The following is a 22971-nucleotide window of genomic DNA, read 5'->3' on the forward strand; positions in this document are numbered from 1 at the left end:
GTACCAACCTTCGGTGATGTAGAACGCGGAGAAGCAGGCTCCAGCACACATAGTGCTGAGAGGGAGTTAATGGGCCCGGATTAAAGGGCCGGGTTTTACGAGCAGCTGAAAGAGCTGGGGGAGAGGAACAGCTGCTCACTTACCTCCAGTCCAGGTCTTGGAAGGCCTGATTTAAGACCGTTGCGCCTGTCTCAGTGTGCTGTGTGTTGTGCAAGGTGAGCAGACCTTGCATGTGCTGCTCAGAGTCTGTTGGAGACAGAGAAAAGTACTACATTTAAACGGCTGAAGCCGTGCTGCATATGGACGGGTTATTTTGAATTTTGTTCTATTATACCTTTTGTGCCAGAAAAAGGCTGTTATGTTTTGTTTTCCTGGTTGGTTTATGGACATTTAATGAACCACCAGTTTGCTTTGGAACCTGAGGACTGCATTCCTGTGTGAACCTGCACCTACCCGAGAGCTAATCTGTCACAAATTGGTGGAGAATGCGGGCACAAATCCCAAGGGGCAGTGTGACTGCTACAGGAAAACGTATATGTCCTGGGTGACGGCCGCCAGCCAGCAAGGTTCGTCCGGCAGCATTGAGGAGCTGATAAAGCAACTGGTGCAGGCGAATATGCATCAGCAGCAAGCTCAGCAGGAGACTAACAAATTGATAGTACAACAGTTCCAGCTTCAACAGCAATAGATGCAGCAGCAACAGCAGTAGGAACAGATGAAGCTCCTGGCGGATGCCCTCCGTATCAGTGAAGCCGCACCACCTCCAGGCCAAAGCGACGAGACCCAGGTGAGGAAAACCGTGAGAGGGGCGTTGCAAAAGATGACTCCGGGGGATGACATTGAGGCGTTCCTGGCCGTGATTGAGAGTGTGGCGGACCGTGAGAGACTACCACCGGAGCAGTGGGCGGAGGATCTTGCGCCATATCTGATCGGGGAACCACAGAAGATGTATTTTGATCTGGCACTGCAGGACTCTAAGGAGTATAGCAAGTTTAAAGCTGAGATCCTGGCTCGGCTGGGCATAACCCTGGCAGTCAGAGTACGAGTCCACCTCTGGGACTTCCACAGGGACAAACCTCCTTGGTCACAAATGTTTGATCTTCTGCACCTGGTACAGAAGTGGCTGCACCTAGAGACTTGTTCCCCAGCCAGATGGTCGAGAGAGTGGTCATGGATCGGTTTATCCACTCTCTGCCAAAGCCGATTTAGTCCAGTGTTGCCCAGGGAGATCCCCAAAATGCAGACAACCTGGTGGGCCTAGTAGAGAGGTACTGGGCAGTAGAGGGTTCCTTGGGTTGTCAAGCAGTGGTTAGGTCACCTTTCTGGGGCTCCCAAAAGAAGGGGACTAAATCTTCACTGGGCGTTCATCCAAAGTCCAAGAGGCAGATGAATCGCAGCTGGGGAATCAGTCCCAATCCATCCTCTGTTGTAGTTGTCATGCCCCTGGCCATATAGCTGCTCGGTGGCCCAAGAACTCTGAGCCAATGGACTGCAGCGTAGGCCGGCATTGCTCCTACTTTGCCTACCCTGCTTGTAGCACAGTTCATCAACACGGCGAGAGCCCTCACGCGTGCTCAGTGTCCGTGAACGGATGCAAGTGTCTGGACTGCTGGACTCAGGAAGTTTGGTAAACCTGATAAGCGCCAGACTCCCTCATTGGCTGGTTCCTGGGAAGGTGGTGGGTGTCCGGTGTATCCATGGGGATGCTAAAAATTGTCCTGTTGCCCGGGTGGATGTAAACGCGGACTGTGGCACCCCAGCTCAGGAAGTGGGGGTCGTTAAAGACTTGTTGCACCTGATAATAATCGGACGGGACTGTGCATTATTCTGGGACGTGGGGGAAAGTGGTGACACCTGGTTGCTCAGATGACAGCCAGAACACCCCTGAAGAAACCTCGCCGCAGGCCGTAACCAAAGAGTTTCCCTTGTGTGTTTGTGGGCGATGAGGATGGGGCAGCATCCCATGACGCCAACATCCCTGAGCTGGAGGTGTCCGAGGGAAACTTTGGAACTGTCCAACTCAGGGATTTAACTCTTAAAGGGACATTTGATAATGTGTCTATACTTAACGTTGTTGCTCAAGAGCCGGGGGTGACACCAGATACCCATACTTTGCCGTCAATGGGGACTTGCTATACCGAGTCACCAAGGTGAGAGGGGAGCTCGTCGAGCAGTTGCTGGTGCCGGGAACATACAGTCGTAAGGTATTAGACATGGCCCATGCACATGTGTTAGGTGGTTGCCTGGGAGTAGAAAAAACACAAGAACGAATCCTCCAGAGGTTCTATTGACCCGGTTGTCATCGAGAAATTGTAAATTATTGTAGGTCCTGTCCCAGCTGCCTGCTGACCTCCCCGGTGACACGCCTCCGGTGCCATCACCTATCATTGAGGTGCCCTTTGATCGCATAGCCATGGATCTGGTGGGGCCCCTGTTAAAGTCCCCCAGAAGGCATCAGTATATCCTGGTGGTACTCGACTATGCAACATGGTATCCGAAGACTGTGCCGCTACGTAACTCCTCCTCCAAGTGTATAGCTCGGGAGTTGGTCCATTTCTTTTCTAGAACGGGGTTACCTAAGGAGATCCTAACTGATCAATGGACCCCATTTATGTCAAAGGTGATGAGAGAGTAGTGCAAAACTCTGCAAATCACACAACTACGGACCTCAATCTACCATCCACAGACGGATGGCTTGGTGGAAAGGTTCAACAAAACCTTGAAGGCCATGTCGAAGAAGGTCGTAGAGAAGGACGGCCGAGACTGGGACAGCCTACTTCCGTACCTTCTCTTCTCCATCAGAGAGGTACCACAGTCCTGTACTGGATTCTCCTCTTTTGAACTGTTGGATGGCTGACACCCCCAGGACTCCTGGATGTGGCAAAGGAGAGGCAGAGTCTATACCCTACAGGAGTGTAATCAAACACGTGGCCCAAATGCAAGAGAGAATTGCCAGGGTGATGCCCATCGTGAAAGAGCACCTCCTCCAAGTACAAGAGGCGCAATCTAGAGTGTACAATAGATCAGCATGAGTGAGACACTTCAACCCTAGGGATCGAGTACTGGTACCTACAGTGGAGAGCAAATTCCTGGCGAAGTGGCAGGGCCCCTACGAAATAGTTGAAAAGGTTGGTGAGGTCAACTATAAACTCCACCAGCCAGAGAGAAGGAAGCCCTGCCAGGTGTACAACGTCAAATTGATTAAGCCATAGCGAGATAGGGAACCCGTGGAAGCTTCGTGTTTAGTGGCTGAGCCTGACGCTGATGTGAAAGAGGTCAAGGTGGCACAGTCACTGTCAAGTGCCCAAAAGCAACAGTGCAAAGAGTTGCTACAGCGAAATAAAGACCTGTTTTCGGAGTTGCCAGGACTCACTCGGGTCATAGAGCATGAAGTACTCACAGAGCCTCATGTTCGTGTCAACCTAAGACCATATCGGAGCCCAGAGGCCTGCAGAGAGGTGATCTCGAAAGAGGTGAAGCGGATCCTGAACCTGGGAGTCATTGAGGAGTCCAAGATTGGCTGGTCCAGTCCTATAGTCTTGGTGCCGAAAGCAGATGGAGAATCACAGTTTTGCAACAACTATAGGAAGCTGGACGAAGTCTTGAAGTTCGACGCCTACCCAATGCCTAGGTTAGATGAGCTTATTGAAAGGCTAGGACCCGCTCGGTACATCACCACCCTGGACCTCACCAAAGGATATTGGCAAATTCCCCTGTCCAAAGAGGCCAAGGAGAAGATGGCCTTCTCGATGCCAGACGGATGTTATCAATATGTCAGGATGGCGTTTGTGTTGCAGGGAGCTCCGGCCACCTTCCAGAGAGCCATGAACTGGATCTTAGCACCCTGCAAAAAGTATGCAGTGGCCTACCTAGATGACATCATCATATTCAGCCAGGACTGGGAAAGTATTCTTGGAAAAGTTCAAGCCATACTTGACGCCCTAAGGAAGGCGGGCTTTACCATCAACCTGAAGAAATGTGCCATGGAGATTGAGGAAGCAAAGTATCAGGGCTACGTGGTTGGTAGAGGGGAAATAAAACCACAAATAAATAAGGTCGAGGCGATCCTGAACTGGCCACAGCCCCTCTCGAAGATGCAGGTCAGGGCATTTCTAGGCATCGTGGGCTACTATCGAAGATTTGTCCCTAACTTTGCCCTGATAGCAGAGGGATCTGCTGAAAGGGACGAAGTCAGCTATGGCCAATTGGTCCACGGAAGCTGAAGTGGCCTTCCAGGAATTGAAACTGGCACTCTGTAAACAAGCCAGTCTTGGTGGCGCTCAACTTCTCCAAAGAGTTTGTGGCCCAGATGGATGCATCGGATGTTGGGCTGGGAGCAGTCTTGTCCCAGGAGATTAACAGAGAGGAACACCCTGTAATGTACCTCAGTCGGAAACTGTCCACATGCGAGAAGAACTACTCTATAGTGGAAAAATAATTTTTAGCCATCAAGTGGACGTTGGACACTCTGAGATATTGCCTGTTAGGTAAAAGGTTCAGGTTAGTGTCGGACCATGCCCCACTGCAGTGAATGCGAGAAAAGAAGGGGAACAATGCCCGAGTAACTAGATGGTTCCTAGCCCTACAAGATTTTAGTTTCCAGGTAGAGCATAGGCCTGGGAAACAACATGGGAATGCTGATGCCCTGTCAAGGGTCTATTGTATGGTGGCAGAAGGTGCCGAGGCCCCCGCTTTGGGCAGAAGGGGGGTATGTAAGGTTGCTACGGGACAGGTCGTGGACGGGAGGTATGTGTCCCCGAAGTACCGAGCTTCGGTGATGTAGGACCCGAAGAAGCAGGCTCCAGCACACATAGTGCTGAGAGGGAGTTAATGGGCCCGGCTTAAAGGCCGGGTTTTTCGAGCAGCTGAAAAAGCTGGGGGAGGGGAACAGCTGCTCACTTACCTCCAGTTCAGGTCTTATAAGGCCTGTTTTAAGACAGCTGCGCCTGTCTCAGTGTACTGTGTGTTGTGCAAGGTGAGCAGACCTTGCATGTGCTGCTCAGAGTCTGTTGGAGACAGAGAAAAGTACTACATTTAAACTGCTGAAGCCGTGCTGCATATGGACGGGTTATTTTGAGTTTTGTTCTGTTATACCTTTTGTGCCAGAAAAAAGCCTGTTGTGTTTTGTTTTCCTGGTTGGTTTATGGACATTTAATAAACCACCAGTTTGCTTTGGAACCTGAGGACTGCATTCCTGTGTGAACCTGCGCCTACCCAATAGCTGATCCGTCACAGCATGTACAAGGGGTGCGAAGCAGAGCCGTGCGTGTACGAGGTGTGCATAGCAGTGCGTGTACAAAGCGTACGTAGTAGAGCTTAACGTGTACGAGGTGTACGGAGCGGAGCCGTGCGTGTACGAGGTGTACGAAGTGGAGCCGTGTGTTGTGGTGTTTACAAGGCGTTCTTTATACTCCATTTAAAGTCTGGCAGTTGTGTGTTTTTCCAAACTATTCACATTTGGTCGCTGACCAATACCATACTACAAGGCCAGTACCCAAAACCGTGGTCGTCATACATATCAGATATTACTGCGGTACTAATCCAGAAATTTTTAGGGAATGTGTCAAATATTCCCTCACCTACTGTATCCTCACCCATCCCTTGTAGATTGTGAGCCCTTGCCGGCAGGGTTCTCACTCCTCCTGTACCAGTCGGTGACTAATTTTTGTTCAAATTATTGTACTCGTTGTTTGCTATGAATACCCTTTTACACATGTAAAGCGCCAAGGAATTAGTGGCGCTATAATAATAATTATACTCAGTTTAACCCCTTAAGGACCGAGCCACTTTGTAGGTTAGTGACCAGGCCATTTTTTTCAATTCTGACCATTGTCACTTTATGAGGTAATAACTCTGGAACGCTTCAACGGATCCCCCTGATTCTGAGACTGTTTTTTTTTTTTTTGTGACATGTTGTACTTCGCAACATTGGTAAAATTTCTTTGACATGACTTGCGTTTATTTGTGAAAAAAAATGGAAATTTGGCGAAAATTTCGAAAATGTCACAATTTTCATACTTTGAATTCCTATGCCTTTAAATTACAGATATTTCACAAAAAATAGTTCATAAATAACATTTCCCACATGTCTAACATGTCTACATCAGCACAATTTTGGAACCAAATTTTTTTTTTTATTCGGTAGCTATAAGGGTTAAAAGTTGACCAGCAATTTTTCATTTTTCCAACAAAATTTACAAAACCATTTTTTTAGGGACCACATCACATTTGAAGCAACTTCGAGGAGTCTATATGACAGAAAATACCCAAAAGTGACACCATTCTAAAAACTGCACCCCTCAAAGTGCTCAAAATCACATTCAAGAACTTTATTAGCCCTTCAGAGGCTTCACAGGAACTAATGGAATGTGAATGGAAAAAAATGAACATTTTATTTTTTCCCACAAAAATTTTACTTTTGCATTTTAAATTTTGCATTTTCACAAATTCTAACATGAGAAAATGGACCATGCAATTTGTTGTGCAATTACTCCTGAATACGCTGGTATCCCATATGTGGTGGAAAACTAATGTTTGGGGCACGGCAGGGCTCGGAAGGAAAGGAGCACCATTCGACTTTTGCAACAAAAAATTGGCTGGAGTCGGTAGCGGACGCCCTGTTGCTTTTCAAGAGCCCCTGATGTGCCTAAACAGTGGAAACCCCCCACAAGTGACCCCATTTTGGAAATTAGACACCGCAAGGAATTTATCAAGATATGTGGTGAGCACCTTGAACCCACAGGTGCTTCACAGAAGTTTATGACGTTGAGCCGAGAAAATAAAAAAAATCTTATTTTTACCACAAAACTTCTGTTTTATGCCCAAATTTAGCCTTTTCAGAATAGTAAAAAGAGAAAATGCACCATACCATTTGTTGTGCAATTTCTCCTGAATACGTTGATACCCCATATGTGCTCTGTACACCTCGTACACACACGGCTCCGCTCCGTGCGCCTCGTCCGCGGCTCCGCTCTGTACATCCCGTACACGCGACTCCGCTCCGTACCCCTCGTACACGCGCGGCTCCGCTCCGTACCCCTCGTACACGCGCGGCTCCGCTCCGTACCCCTCTACACGCGCGGCTCCGCTCCGTACCCCTCGTACACGCGCGGCTCCGCTCCGTACGCCTCGTACACGCGCGGCTCTGCTACATCCACACTGTAAACCCCTCCTGACCCCACACATAAACTTCAGCTCATCCAGCACCATGACAACCAGCACAGCAGAGTCCTGCATCCACTGAGGCCCCTGATCATGTGACCCCTGACTCCTCCCCTCCTGTGACCTCATCACAGGTCCTGTGCGCACAGAACAGTCATATATGTGGTGGCGGTGTTGAGCCTAGAATGTATGGGCTCCTTCCAGGTCCTGACTGCAGCCCATACATTCTAGCTGGCTCATTAGTGAACACACTAGAATGTATGGGCTGCAGTCAGGACCTGGAAGGAGCCCATACATTCTGGAAGATAGCAGAATCTATGGGCTCCTGTCAGGTATATATAATTGGAGGCAGGAGAATGCATGGGCTCCTGTCAGGTATATATTATTGGAGGCAGCAGAATGTATGGGCTCCCGTCAGGTATATATTATTGGAGAAACACAAAAGCCCACATAAGGAGATTCAAAATAGGGTGGTATGGGTAAGTAACCACTCACACCCCATATATGTAGCCAACTTGAACAGAATATAATGAACCAGGAGAAAGACAAGTATAATGGCATACAAAAGTTTATTATAATTTCATGTTAAAAGTCCATATATAAAAAAGACAGTAGGGGCTGAGTTACCCCTACTATGCATTTGATACACACTGCAGCAATACAAACATTGTGCAGGACTATGGTATTTGTGCCCTTTATACATTAAGTGTCACATTATTATTATTTTTTATTTTTTGCTCTATCTCACGATTTATTATTTTTGTTTTTTGGATCTGTTTGTCACCACCCTACTGTCTTTTTTATATATGGACTTTTAACATGAAATTATAATAAACTTTTGTATGCCATTATACTTGTCTTTCTCCTGGTTCAATATATTATTGGAGGCAGGAGAATGTATGGGCTCCTGTCAGGTATATATTATTGGAAGCAGGAGAATGTATGGGCTCCTGTCAGGTATATATTAATGGAGTCAGCAGAATGTATGGGCTCCTGTCAGGTATATATTATTGGAGGCAGCAGAATGTATGGGCTCCTGTCAGGTATATATTATTGGAAGCAGGAGAATGTATGGGCTCCTGTCAGGTATATATTAATGGAGTCAGCAGAATGTATGGGCTCCTGTCAGGTATATATTATTGGAAGCAGGAGAATGTATGGGCTCCTGTCAGGTATATATTAATTGAGTCAGCAGAATGTATGGGCTCCTGTCAGGTATATATTATTGGAAGCAGGAGAATGTATGGGCTCCTGTCAGGTATATATTATTGGAAGCAGGAGAATGTATGGGCTCCTGTCAGGTATATATTAATGGAGGCAGGAGAATGTATGGGCTCCTGTCAGGTATATATTATTGGAAGCAGGAGAATGTATGGGCTCCTGTCAGGTATATATTAATGGAGTCAGCAGAATGTATGGGCTCCTGTCAGGTATATATTATTGGAAGCAGGAGAATGTATGGGCTCCTGTCAGGTATATATTAATGGAGTCAGCAGAATGTATGGGCTCCTGTCAGGTATATATTATTGGAAGCAGGAGAATGTATGGGCTCCTGTCAGGTATATATTATTGGAAGCAGGAGAATGTATGGGCTCCTGTCAGGTATATATTAATGGAGTCAGCAGAATGTATGGGCTCCTGTCAGGTATATATTATTGGAAGCAGGAGAATGTATGGGCTCCTGTCAGGTATATATTATTGGAAGCAGGAGAATGTATGGGCTCCTGTCAGGTATATATTATTGGAAGCAGGAGAATGTATGGGCTCCTGTCAGGTATATATTAATGGAGTCAGCAGAATGTATGGGCTCCTGTCAGGTATATATTATTGGAGGCAGGAGAATGTATGGGCTCCTGTCAGGTATATATTATTGGAGGCAGGAGAATGCATGGGCTCCTGTCAGGTATATATTATTGGAGGCAGGAGAATGTATGGGCTCCTGTCAGGTATATATTATTGGAGGCAGGAGAATGTATGGGCTCCTGTCAGGTATATATTATTGGAGGCAGCAGAATGTATGGGCTCCTGACAGGTATATATTATTGGAGGCAGGAGAATGTATGGGCTCCTGACAGGTATATATTTTTGGAGGCAGGAGAATGTATGGGCTCCTGACAGGTATATATTTTTGGAGGCAGGAGAATGTATGGGCTCCTGACAGGTATATATTATTGGAGGCAGGAGAATGTGTGGACTCCTGTCAGGTATATATTATTGGAGGCAGCAGAATGTATGGGCTCCTGACAGGTATATATTATTGGAGGCAGGAGAATGTGTGGACTCCTGTCAGGTATATATTATTGGAGGCAGGAGAATCTATGGGCTCCTGTCAGGTATATATTATTGGAGGCAGCAGAATGTATGGGCTCCTGTCAGGTATATATTATTGGAGGCAGGAGAATGTATGGGCTCCTGTCAGGTATATATTATTGGAGGCAGGAGAATCTATGGTCTCCTGTCAGGTATATATTATTGGAGGCAGCAGGATGTATGGGCTCCTGTCAGGTATATATTATTGGAGGCAGGAGATTGTATGGGCTCCTGTCAGGTATATATTATTGGAGGCAGGAGAATGTATGGGCTCCTGTCAGGTATATATTATTGGAGGCAGGAGAATGTATGGGCTCCTGTCAGGTATATATTATTGGAGGTAGGAGAATGTATGGGCTCCTGCTAGGTATATATTATTGGAGGCAGGAGAATGTATGGGCTCCTAATAAGTATATATTATTGGAGGCAGCAGAATCTATGATCTCTTCCCAGGTATATGTTAATGAAGCTATCAGAATGTAGCCTACAATGTATGGTCTCCATCCAGGTCTTGACTGCAGCCCATACATTCTAGCCGTTTCACTGTTAAAGACACTATAATGTAAGGGCTCCTGGTGGTATATAATCGTGAAGGCATCACAATATATTGGCTCCTGCCAGGTATACAATAGAACATCAGAATCAGGGGCGTAATGTACCCGGCGGATAAGGGGCTCGCCGGCGCCAGCCCCTATTTCATCTGAATGTGCATCCTTGGACACACATTCAGCTGAAGTGTATTGCAGTGCAAAAACTTGCCAGATCCGTGCTCCGCAATACATGCTGCAGACCAATCAGAGGCTGCCGGGGGCGCATGGCAGTGACGTTATGTGCTCCTGTCAAAATCAACCAAAATCAGCTGCCAGCTTCAGATGTGGACGCCGCACAGCATGGTGAGTGCTAGGAAGGTGAGTAGGAGCATTTTTTTTCTGTGTATTGACCAACAGCGGGGCCATATATCAGGATGGGGGCCGGAGATGGGGCCATATACCAGGATGGGGGACATATACCAGGATGAGGGCCATATTCTGGGATGGGGCCATATACCAGGATGGGGAATATATACCAGGATGAGGGCCATATACCAGGATGGGGCACATATTTCAGAATGGGCTGTGCATTATACTATATAGAGGACTGTAAAATAATACTCTTTTCTGTATTATTTTTTTCTACTGAGGACTTCTCAAAGTATCAATATCACGATATTCTTATAAAAAAATGTATTGATTTATTCTTGGATTGTCCATTAAAAAGAATCAGATTGCAGCAGATACATACAATAATTAGTTATAAAGTAATTGTCCATTTGTCCATAATTAGCTTAATTGTTGAGATTCACCCATCTTTCCTTGGATCCTGGCTGGTAAATCATGTCTTTGTCCAGCATGTGTCCAGGCCTACATGTCAGCTGCTTCTCAGCATGAAGATTCTTCTGTGTCTTGTGGAGTGGGCAGAGCAAGAGCCCCCCCTTTCTGTACCATGGTCTTTTATAGTCAGTCGTATGGCACACCTGTTCTACATATGGTAGTGAACCAAAAATACACACACAAATAGCGCATGTCAACTAGACACAATGGCTGAGGCAATCCTTGTATAGAACTCAAAATTAAGGATAAAATGAATATCTATTATTAATTAACATTCCAAATGAATTTCCATAATTAACCATTTAACATTTCCCCCTTTTTTGAGGATGACAGAGTTCAACTGAAAATCCTCAAAAGAAGATAGGTTCATCATTAGGATAACAATCATTGTTTCTTTTCTTCTTCCTTGGCAATATCATTTAATTTCCATAATAATAGTAATAATAATAATAATATCAATATCGGATTATTGTTATATAATGATGTGAATTCATGTTATGGTAAGCCGTGACTAATATTCATTTAATATGTATAATTATACTTCCCTAAATCTAAATCGAAGTAATCACGGGTCCCATCATCTGATGTCATCGGGTCGTCGTCTCGTCTTCTTCTTGGTTCTTTTATAACACAGTCTTTAGATGAAAACTCCTTTGAAATAAATTATAGCGTGTAGATATTGTACTGTCCATAATTGTATTCATCATTGTGCAGTCCATAAACTGTACTCTTTATTAGAAAGATCATGTGTGTCAATTGATAAAAAAACAAAGTCCATGGATGAAATGTAGCTTTAATATCTGTGCGATGTCACCTGGACTTACGTTGGATATTCTGGAATCTTCCGTGTCGTCCACACTGGTTTCGTGTCACTTTTGGAACAGATGTGACGTCTTTGGTCAGCGAAGCAAGGGTTAACTTGACACTTCCCTGCTTTATATAGCACCATAACCAGTACTCAGTCCTTTATGTACAGGACACATATGCCAGGTATTACCTGTTCACCAGCTTTCATTGAAGCGTTGCAGGTGATAAGAAACCACTGGAACGTGATGAAACTTGAACACAACACAGTACATATAGGATCATCGTCCTCTGCCGTCCCGGTGATCAGTGGTGTGAATTGTATTGTATGTAATGGACACAGTCTATTATAACACTCAGCATTCACACCTGTTACCTTCTGAGACTTCCGGATATCGGTTGCTTCTTCTTGTAACTTTTGAGAGTCTCTTTGATTTATAAATATGAAAAGTCTTTATTAACATAGAATTCATAATTGCGATGTCTTGATTGAAGTCTTCATTCCCTAATCTGATATCAAATCTGGCAATTTTTCCTAACCTATAATATCACAGCGTACCATAGCAATCAATAATGTCCATCTAATTATTATCAAAATATTAAAATAAATTATGTTTGGAATAATAAACAATAATAGATAATGATTCATTATTAATCAAGTTCTTCATGTGATAAATTATTTTTATGTCATAGGTGTAATTACCTTTTCCAACCCATAGGTGTCAGTGTGTTTTGAAACAACAAGTGTTTATATCTTTATTAAACCAATAATACCAAAGAATGTATACTCCTGAACTAAAATGAATAAATATATGAATGTATGAAGGAATGAATGAATGCATGAATTGTTGTGTTTACTCAGAAAATGTAAACATTTTTCTTATATTAATTCATATCATCATTATATTTAATGAAGCAATATTCTTGTACTTGACATTACCCCATTAAATATTAATGTGTTTTCTCAATTGAAATATTGAACTGAATTAAAATCAAAAATTGAGAATTAAAAATGAAAGATGGAAAAATAAGAAAATAAGTAAGAATAAAATTTTAAAAATGAAAAATAAAATTAAGAGTAAAAATAAGAATAAAAACAAAAATAAGGCCTTTAAATTTTAATGACAAATGCAGAGTAATTATATTCTCCATAAAAATACCCTTATATCTCCATTATCTGGATGATTTCATATTTGTCATAACCTTGTATCACCAAAAAATTATTAAACTATGCAACTTTGCATGTAATACCCTTCTTAATTATATCATTGTACCTTATTAATATTTTACCTTTATTAAAATGTGTGAAAAATAAGTATTGATCAAAAGTGATTATGTAATCAGGATCAAAAACACATTTTCCCCCTTAACCCCTTAAGCCCCGCGGGTGGTTTGCACGTTAATGACCGGGCCAATTTTTACAATTCTGACCACTGTCAGTTTATGAGGTAATTACTCTGGAACGCTTCAACGGATCCCCCTGATTCTGAGAATGTTTTTTCGTGACATATTGTACTTCATGATTGTGAAAAAATTTCTTCGATTATCACTTGCGTTTATTTGTGAAAAAAACGGAAATTTGGCAAAAATTTTGAAAATTTTGCAATTTTCAAAATTTGAATTTTTAAGCCCTGAAATCAGAGCGATATGTCACACAAAAGAGTTAATAAATAACATTTCCCACATGTCTACTTTACATCAGCACAATTTTGGAACCAAAATTTTTTTTTGTTAGGGAGCTATAAGGGTTAAAAGTTGACCAGCGATTTCTCATTTTTCCAACAAAATTTACAAAACCATTTTTTTAGGGACCACATCACATTTGAAGTCACTTGGAGAGGTCTTTTTGACAGAAAATACCCAAAAGTGACACCATTCTAAAAACTGCACCCCTCAAGGTGCTCAAAACCACATTCAAGAACTTTATTAACCCTTCAGGTGCTTCACAGGAATTTTTTGAATGTGGAAGAAAAAAATGAACATTTAACTTTTTTCACAAAAATGTTACTTTAGACCCAATTTTTTTTATTTTCACAGGGGTAACAAGAAAAAATGGACCCCAAAATTTGTTGTGCAATTTCCCCTGGGCACGCAGATACCCAATATTTGGGGAAAAAACACTGTTTGGGCGCACGGCAGGGCTCGGAAGGGAAGGAGCGCCATTTGACTTTTTGATTGTAAAATTTGCTTGAATAATTAGCGGACGCCATGTTGTGTTTGGAGAGCCCCTGTGTGCTCAAACTTTGGAGCTCCCCCACAAGTGACCCCATTTTGGAAACTAGACCCCCCAAGGCACCTTTATAGATGCATAGTGAGCACTTGGTACCCCCAGGTGCTTCACAAATTGATTCGTAAAAATGAAAAAGTGAAAAAAAAAACACTTTTTCATTTTTACGAATCAATTTGTGAAGCACCTAGGGGTTCCAAGTGCTCACTATGCATCTAGATAGGTGCCTTGGGGGGTCTAGTTTCCAAAATGGGGTCACTTGTGGGGGAGCTCCAATGTTTGGACACACAGGGACTCTCTAAATACAACATGGTATCCGCTAACAAATTGAATGGAAAATCGGCTCAAATTGTTAGCAGACACCACATTGCATTTGGAGAGTCCCTGTGTGCCCAAACATTGGAGCTCCCCCACAAGTGACCCCATTTTGGAAACTAGACCCCCCAAGGCACCTATCTAGATTCATAGTGAGCGCTTGGAACCCCAGGTGCTTCACAAATTGATTCATAAAAATGAAAAAGTGTTTTTTTTTTCACTTTTTCATTTTTACGAATCAATTTGTGAAGCACCTGGGGGTTCCAAGTGCTCACTATGCATCTAGATAGGTGCCTTGGGGGGTCTAGTTTCCAAAATGGGGTCACTTGTGGGGGAGCTCCAATGTTTGGGCACACAGGGGCTCTCCAAACGCAACATGGCGTCCGCTAACAATTTGAGCCGATTTTCCATTCAATTTGTTAGCGGACACCATGTCGCGTTTGGAGAGCCCGTGATGTGCCTAAACAGTGGAGCTCCCCCACAAGTGTCCCCATTTTGGAAACTATACCCCTCAAGGATTTTATTAAGGTGTATAGTGAACGTTTTGAACCCAGAGGTACGGCACAGAATTTGTTTACATTAGGTCATCATATTGAATAAGTTGTCATTATTCTTGAGCGCAAGTGCTCGCTACTTCAGTTTGCATCGGGTACTCAGGTATGCACCATGTACAGCGTGTGCTCGAGTGACATGCTCGAGTCCCTGCTCCGCATGTTTCACGGTTATTAGACACCCAAAAAAAAACATGCGGGGATCGCTCGTGCATGGCAGGCAATCCCCGTAAAGTTTTTTGGCCGCGAAGCATATGGGGCAGAGACTCGAGCATGTCACTCAAATACCCACGATACTCAATGCATACCAGAGCACCCGATGCAAACTCAAGTAGCGAGCACTTGCTCTCAACACTAGTCGCCATATCGTCATCTTTTTTTCTTACTTTTGAAAAAAATCCCAACCCCAGCCCTAACCCTAGCACAACCCTAGCCCTAGCACAACCCTAGCCCTAGCACAACCCTAGCCCTAGCACAACCCTAGCCCCAGCACAACCCTAGCCCCAGCACAACCCTAGCCCCAAACCCAGCCCTAACCCTAGCCCAATCCTAACCCAAGAGTTTATTTTTGACGCCGTTCCTTGTGTGGTATAAGTGATTAGATGACTTTATTCTTCGGGTCGGTGTGATTACAGCAATACCAGAATCATATGGGGTTTTTATGACTGACAGCTGTCACACACTAAAAGACGCATTTTTTGTAAAATCTAGTTTTTGCATCGCCATATTTTGAGAGCTATAATTTTTCCAGATTTTGGCAGACAGTCATGTGACGGCTCGTTTTTTGCGGGATGACTTGACGTTGTTATTGGTGTCATTTTCAGGCATGTGACATTTTTTGATCGCTTTCTATTCCGATTTTTGGGAGGCAGAATAAACAAAAACCAACAATTCAGGAATTGTTTTTTTTTTTAATTTTTATTCTGTTCCACGTGTGGTAAAATTGATGAGGTAGCTTTATTCTTCGGGTCAGTACGTTTACAGCGGTACCACATTTGTATCATTTTTCTATTTTTTGGCGCTTATACACAATAAAAGCTATTTTATAGAAAAAAATATTTTTTAGCATCGCTTTATTCTGAGAGCTATAACATTTTTATTTTTCGGCTGATGGAGCTGTATGGTGGCTTGTTTTTTGCGGGACGAGATGACGTTTTCAGCGGTATCATTTTTATTTATATGCGTCTTTTTGATCGCGTGTTATTCCACTTTTTGTTTGGTGGTATGGTGATAAAGCATTGTTTTTTGCTTCGTTTTTTTTTTTTTTTACCGTGTTCACTGAAGGGGTTAACTAGTGGGACAGTTTTATAGGTCAGGTTGTTCCGGACACGGCGATACCAAATATGTGTACTTTTATTGTTTGTTTGTTTTTTTATAATAATATTTATTGATGGGTACATTATATTTTTATTTTTGGTGTATTATTTTTTTTATTTTTTTATAATATTTTTGCACATTTGTTTTTTTTTTTCCACTTTCACACAGTTTATACACTTTATTACTTTGTCCCACTCTGGGACTTTCACTTTTTTTTTTCTGATCGCCTGCATGGCACAGGAATGGAGCACCATCCCTATGCCATGAAGGCTGTCAGAAGTGCACAGTGTGAAGATTGCTTGGAGATGCACTGCGCATGCCCAAGCAATCTTCCTGCTCTCTGGTGACCCGGATGTTGTCATGACGACATCGGGTCGTCATGGCAACACCCGGGAAGCCTTTGCAGACTGCGCTGGAAGCCGGAAGAGGAGGTGAGTATCGCCGATCACCTCCCCTTGCCCCCGCAATGCCGCGATCGACTTCGATCGACTTCGATCGCAGCATCGCGGGGGTTAATGTGCTGGGAGCGGTGCAGGACCACTCCCTGCACATAGTACCGGGTGTCAGCTGTGACAATCAGCTGACACCCGGCGGCGATCGCGCCCGCACAGCCTGTGTGCGCGCGCGATCGCCATGACGTACTAATACGGGTCTGGCTCTTAAGTCCCAGGGCACAGACGCGTATTAGTACGTCAGATGTTATTAAGGGGTTAATACCAAAAAATATTATTTTATAAAATTTATGTATATATCAGAACCAAATTAAAAATAATTATTCTTCTAGAAATATTTTGCATAAATTTCATATCGATGAGTAGCATAGATTTGTCTAAAGAGAAGTGTGTACCTATTTAGGTAACCATTAAAAATAATGTCATAGTTATTCAAGAATATTATGTGGAAAATTATTCTAAATGTAAATTTGCTTTATAAACCAATTTTGATTTGTGGTTGCCCTTATCCACTATTAGTTAAATCAAGAAATACTAATTATTAAAGAAATATAGAAATATATATATATGTAGATAATACCTAATTATGTATTATAATTTCCTCAGAATTAAATATATTTGTGCACCTTCACATAAAGAAACATTTTTTTTTTCAAACATACAAACTTACGAGGCCTCTGTCCCATCAATCACACTTAGTAGCTGCTGATTTACTCATCTGTCATATTCACTCTGACATTCACAGATCTGTTCAACTCAAACATTCCACATATGAAGTTTTAGATATATATATATTTAACCCAAAATTTTTGTATCCCAATTTATTAATGCGCATTTAATATCTTAATATTTATTTGAATATTCCCCAAATACATATTATATAATATGAGAGTAAGTCATTGAAATTTCAGACACTTGAAAAAACTCTTGACTTGACTTAGATTCTTTTTTCACTGGCTGCCAGGTTTTAAGTTACATCAGCTGAAAATAGAATGAATGGGATCCTATACTATTTGCTCAAAGTTCAAAAGCTGCAGCTGTCACACGTCATGCTGTAAAGTTACTTTAATTTGCACGAACACTTGATGCACAGAAAATATTAGCAACACAAAATAATTCAACTAATTATATTGTTATTATTTTAAAATGTTATACGTATAAATCATGCAATTTTCAACTTCCTGTGTGAATAAAGAAATAAATCCATTTTAGAGTTGTTTGATCAAATCCTGCTTTGGAATGAAACCTCTAAGGAAATATAAGAAAGTAAAATTAAATATCAAATTCATACAGAAACAGAATTATTTAAATATCTTATACATATATTGGTTGGTTCTAATGTAATTCAAAATATTGTTACTTAAATTTATATATGAAGTTCTAATTTATTAATTAATATATATATATTTTATAAACATATATATAAATACAATTATACACAATCTCTACTTAGACAAGTATATATATACAGTATATATATATATATATATATATATATATATATATATATATATGAACTATTAGAAACTATGTAACTACAATTTTACTGTATAAGATTATAAATAAATATTGAGACATTGTAACACTTCTATGCTACATTATAATTACAGTTTTTCCTTAGCCACTCCCTAAACCAAATCTTCTGTCTCTCTCAAATATCTCCAGGAACGCCCTATTTAGGAGAGACATTTTTCTATCCTTCAAAACCTCAGAGAACTGTCTGTCCTTCAGTCCACATTCCATGATGTCACTGTGAGCTGGTCGTCTCACCTGACTCTGTCCGTCTATTTCGGCCATTTTCTTTTCTAGGGAAAAGTCACAGCTTTGCATTTTTAACTCTTTCTGTGGAGATATGGAGTTTTGAATTATCTGATATGGCTTATAACAGATATGAAATCTTCTGCTTATTTGATAGAGTTCACTATGGGGATGACTCAGTCTAGGAGAGTTTGATATTGGCTTTTGGTAAGATTTTACTTTTTCTGGTTTTATAAATTTAACTTGATTTATTTTCTTTTCACGATTCTCATGTTTTCTAACAGAATCCAGCAACTGAGCACATTTGAATAGGGATTCTTTTTGTGACGCTATAACTCTAGATACTGGATCTAGGAATTAGAATTTTTGTACAAAAGTTGTAATCATATGTTGTACTTTTCCATTTTTGATGAGAGCTTTGTACAACCGTTCAAATATGGACATGAATGTATATGTACATTCCTTCCTACCAATCCTTAGTTTCTGCAGATCTTCTATGTTGGGAAAATTCTTTGTGACACAATAAATCAAATATCTTAATCTGTCCGAATCATTTTCCCATCCATTAGGAGAGTCATTTTCACAGGGCATTAAATGTAAACGTCTGGACAATGTCACAGGAATCCATATTTTAAATAATTGATTCCTCTCCTCATTGGATAAATCAAACTTATCAGAGAAGCTCTCAAATGTCTCTGAATTTCTACAGGCATGGATTTTGACATCATATTTTGGCATGATTTTGTATAATTTCAGCAAATTTTTCCTCATTTTAATTTGTAGTTGAGCCTGGGTAATTCCTGAATTCTCTGATATTTTTAGTGGCTCTTGTACGTCCGTTCCTCCTACGTCACTCACGTCTCCTCCCACATCACCTAGTATGTCGGTTTCTCATATGTCAGTCATGTCTCCTCCCATGTCAGTTTTCTGTATGTCCGTCTCTTGGTCAGACCCAAGGTCACCTTCAGTTACAGACACGTGTCTTACTTCTTGTTCATTTTCCACATTACAGTCAGAATCAGTATCACCATCTGACACTTCTTCTACACAATTTTTCTGCTTAGAAATCTCTAACAAAAGACTATGAAAAAAATCTACCAAATGTAGAATATTTCTCAATTTCTGTTTGTCTCTATTTACCAATTTAGAAGTTAACTGTAAATTCTTTGTATAAACTGAGCCACAAAACGTCTACGTAATTTCCTACATTAACTTTGAAATTAATATTACTTTGTTTAGCAAAAGAAGAAATTATATCCATATTTTGCTTACCTTAAGATTCCTTAGCTTCTCTTTATCAGCACGTCCTGTCTTCAGTTCGTCTGATTCTTTTCCTGTGTGATTCTGTTCCTTGTTAGTACCTCTGCTTCCTGTCAGTCCTCAGTCTGTAGATTCTTTCTGCTTCTCGTGACAAATTAGTGAATTTACTGACACGTGAACAACAGCTGTTCAGCTCGTCAGGACTTCCCCCCCCTTGTTCACGGAAGAAATTCACTTACTTAATTTAAAAAAACGAAAAAACAGGACTGGCTGGTTCACCATTGTAAAATAATACTCTTTTCTGTATTATTTATCTTCTACTGAGGACTTTGCAAAGTATCAATATCACGATATTCTTATAAAAAAATGTATCTATTTATTCTTGGATTGTCCATTAAAAAGAATCAGATTGCAGCAGGTACATACAATAATTAGTTATAAAGTAATTGTCCATTTGTCCATAATTAGCTTAATTGTTGAGATTCACCCATCTTTCCTTGGATCCTGGCTGGTAAATCATGTCTTTGTCCAGCACGTGTCCAGGCCTATGTCAGATACTTCTCAGCATGAAGATTCTTCTTGTGGGGTGGGAAGAACAAGAGAGCCCCCCCTTTCTGTACCATGGGCTTTTATAGCCAGTCGTATGGCACACCTGTTCTACATATGGTAGTGAACCAAAAATACACACACAAATAGCGCATGTCAAGTAGACACGATGGCTGAGGCATAGAACTCAGATTTAAGAAAAATGATTATCGATTATTAATTATTTAACAGGTCTATGTTACAAATCGAGTACATTGGTCCATTACCATCAGGTAAAAATGGTCTCAGGTATGCATTGGTTGTAGTAGATGTTTTTTCTAAATGGGTTGAAATTTTACCTGTCAGGAAAGATGATGCTTTGTCTACAGCTAGAGCATTAGTTAATCGTGTCTTTTGTACTTGGGGGATCCCAAGAAAGATTACCTCTGATCGAGGAAGTCACTTCACAGGAAAAATTATGCGAGCAGTTTGTACTATTCTGGGGGTACAACAACAGTTTCATGTACCTTACCATCCACAGTCTGCTGGTATTGTGGAAAGGATGAATAGGACAATAAAATCCAGATTTGCCAAAATGTTATTGGACAAAGGTAATACTTGGGTGGATGCAGTACCTTTTGTACTGTTGAGTGTTAGAGGAACAACTTCCTCCACAAGTCAGTTTACTCCTTTTGAACTAATGACAGGAAGGAAAATGCCACTGATTTCCCCACATGAGCCATTTTTGTCCACACCTCAAAAAGATGCTGTTGCAAGGTCCAAATGGTTGCAATTGTTGCAGGAAAACTTGAAAACCATTCTTCCACATGAATGCAGAGGATGGAGTCACCATATGAATCCAAATTAAAAAAAGGGGCTCTAGTCATTAAATCTTTCAGGAAGAGTGGACCTTGGGAAAGTAACTGGGAAGGTCCCTTTGAAATAATCGACACCATGGGACAAGTTATGATCCTAGTGCAACCAGCATCCAACATGGTTAAAAATATCCGCAGACAACAGACATTTTATATCATGGAACAAATACTAGTGAAGTGAATGGACATATCAAAGGAACTTTACATTCACGGAAACCAAGAGGATCAAGTATACAAAATCTAATAGATGAAGACAAACTGGACGATTCAGTAGATATTACTGGAAACATTTGCATGGGTTATGATGTAAAATGCTGTATCGAGCTACACTTCATACACGACACTTAATATTACATGCTGCCATAGGACCTAAGTCTAAATTTACACAATTACAAGGAGATTAGATACATTATGTATCACATGGCATGACAGGCATATGGGAATGCAATCCTACAGATGTGTTATACTGGAATACAGAGATGAGGTGAAGAGAAAGCTGTGTGGTCGGGTGATATTACAAATGATATGCTCGCAAAAGGGACAGTTAGAACATCCGAAACAGAGATTGTGTTAAAGATACAACTTTTGGGGAAAATTTTTTATCCTTCATTACTTTCTATTACAGAAGGAGATGAAGATTGGGTAAAAACATGGAATTTCCAGATAACCAGAGAATCAGTACAAGTACAAGTATCTGTAGTTTCTACAGTAACAAATATTATCGTTCCAGAAGTAAGGGTTGCACCACAAGCAGTACATAGTCAAGAAAATATGTCTCCTCTTTTATTGAAATGCAACACAAGGTTAGAGTTACCTCCCGAGTCTTTGTTAACATGGACCAGAAACAAATTATTTTTGGGAAGTTTTTCAAATGGTCCAACAAATGTTATACACAGAAGTCAATATGGGAATGTGAGATGGTTGCATAAGAATTTTGATTTTTCTCTAGATAATCCATCTCCTAAGGATTCGGGACTTTACCAATGTTGTGTTTTAACTAAAAATAATCATAAACAATGTAAAGATGTAAATGTTTGGTCAGCAGTAGAAAATGTATGTACATAGACAAGGTTTCAACCATCTACTCCTTTCCAAACCAATCAATTCCAATCTAAACTTCTATTAAGAGATGGAGTGTTGATGACTATGGTCTGGACTCTTAACATGTGTAGTTGGAAAATCTCATCCAGATATCCCCAGTGTCAATCACATCTCATTAACATGGAAATGGGAATAGAACAATGGTTTGGGAGAAGAACGTCAACACAGGTTAGAAGTAAGAGGGGGATATTAGAAGGTATGTTGGGGGGATTAGGAACAGTGGGAAGTTTAATTAACACTATGGACATACATACACTTAAATCAGATTTAGAAAATATTGGGTATATTGGAGGCAAAGGGGTAAAAATTTTGAAAAGTTTGAATCAACTCCTTGAGAAGATGGTTTTGAATACTGCTGCTCTGCTGGGATCTTCAGTGTCACATCTACAAGATGCCACTTTAGCTCTAATACAAAGTGAACAGGAATCCCAAGTGGCCAGAGCATGTCTAGAAATTCAGATTGAATATTCCACCAATCTGAAAATGATTGCACAGGCATTGCAAAGTGGAATTACACCTTTAGGAATAATGAGAAATTTGCCTCCAGAATATAATTTTGCGTTAAATCACACAGATTTGTGGTTAGGAAGTGAACAGAACATTTATGTAGGAACATCACTAATCCCAATATCGGGAAGAGAAGAAACCATGGTTCCTATAACTGTTCTGGGCATTCCTGTTAGTAATACACAATTACTGTATTATCTATTACAGTACACAGATTTTGCATTTGATGGTACCAACACTGGACAATTAGACATTTCTTCATGCTTACATTTAGTTTCTAAGGTAATGTGTCTACCTGGACAGGATAAAGTCATTTATAACTCGTGTTTCCATAATCATACCTCATGTCATGCCAGAGTTGAGAATGTGCACACGATACATGACTTGGTGACTCCAATAAGCTCGAACAAAATTTGTTTCCAAGTTATGTCCAAAAAC

At 41.2% G+C, this 22971-nt stretch overlaps 1 protein-coding gene across 1 annotated transcript in view; it reads left to right on the forward strand.

Annotated features, from left to right (window-relative positions):
* Positions 1-22971, forward strand: part of LOC141221830 (gastrula zinc finger protein XlCGF66.1-like) — a 344164-nt gene that overhangs the window by 67258 nt on the left and 253935 nt on the right. The window lies entirely within an intron of this gene.

Source organism: Phyllobates terribilis, unplaced genomic scaffold (assembly GCF_046119375.1).
Source record: "Phyllobates terribilis strain yellow unplaced genomic scaffold, ASM4611937v1 Scaffold_335__1_contigs__length_2066515, whole genome shotgun sequence".
Classification (NCBI taxonomy): Eukaryota; Metazoa; Chordata; class Amphibia; order Anura; family Dendrobatidae; genus Phyllobates; species Phyllobates terribilis.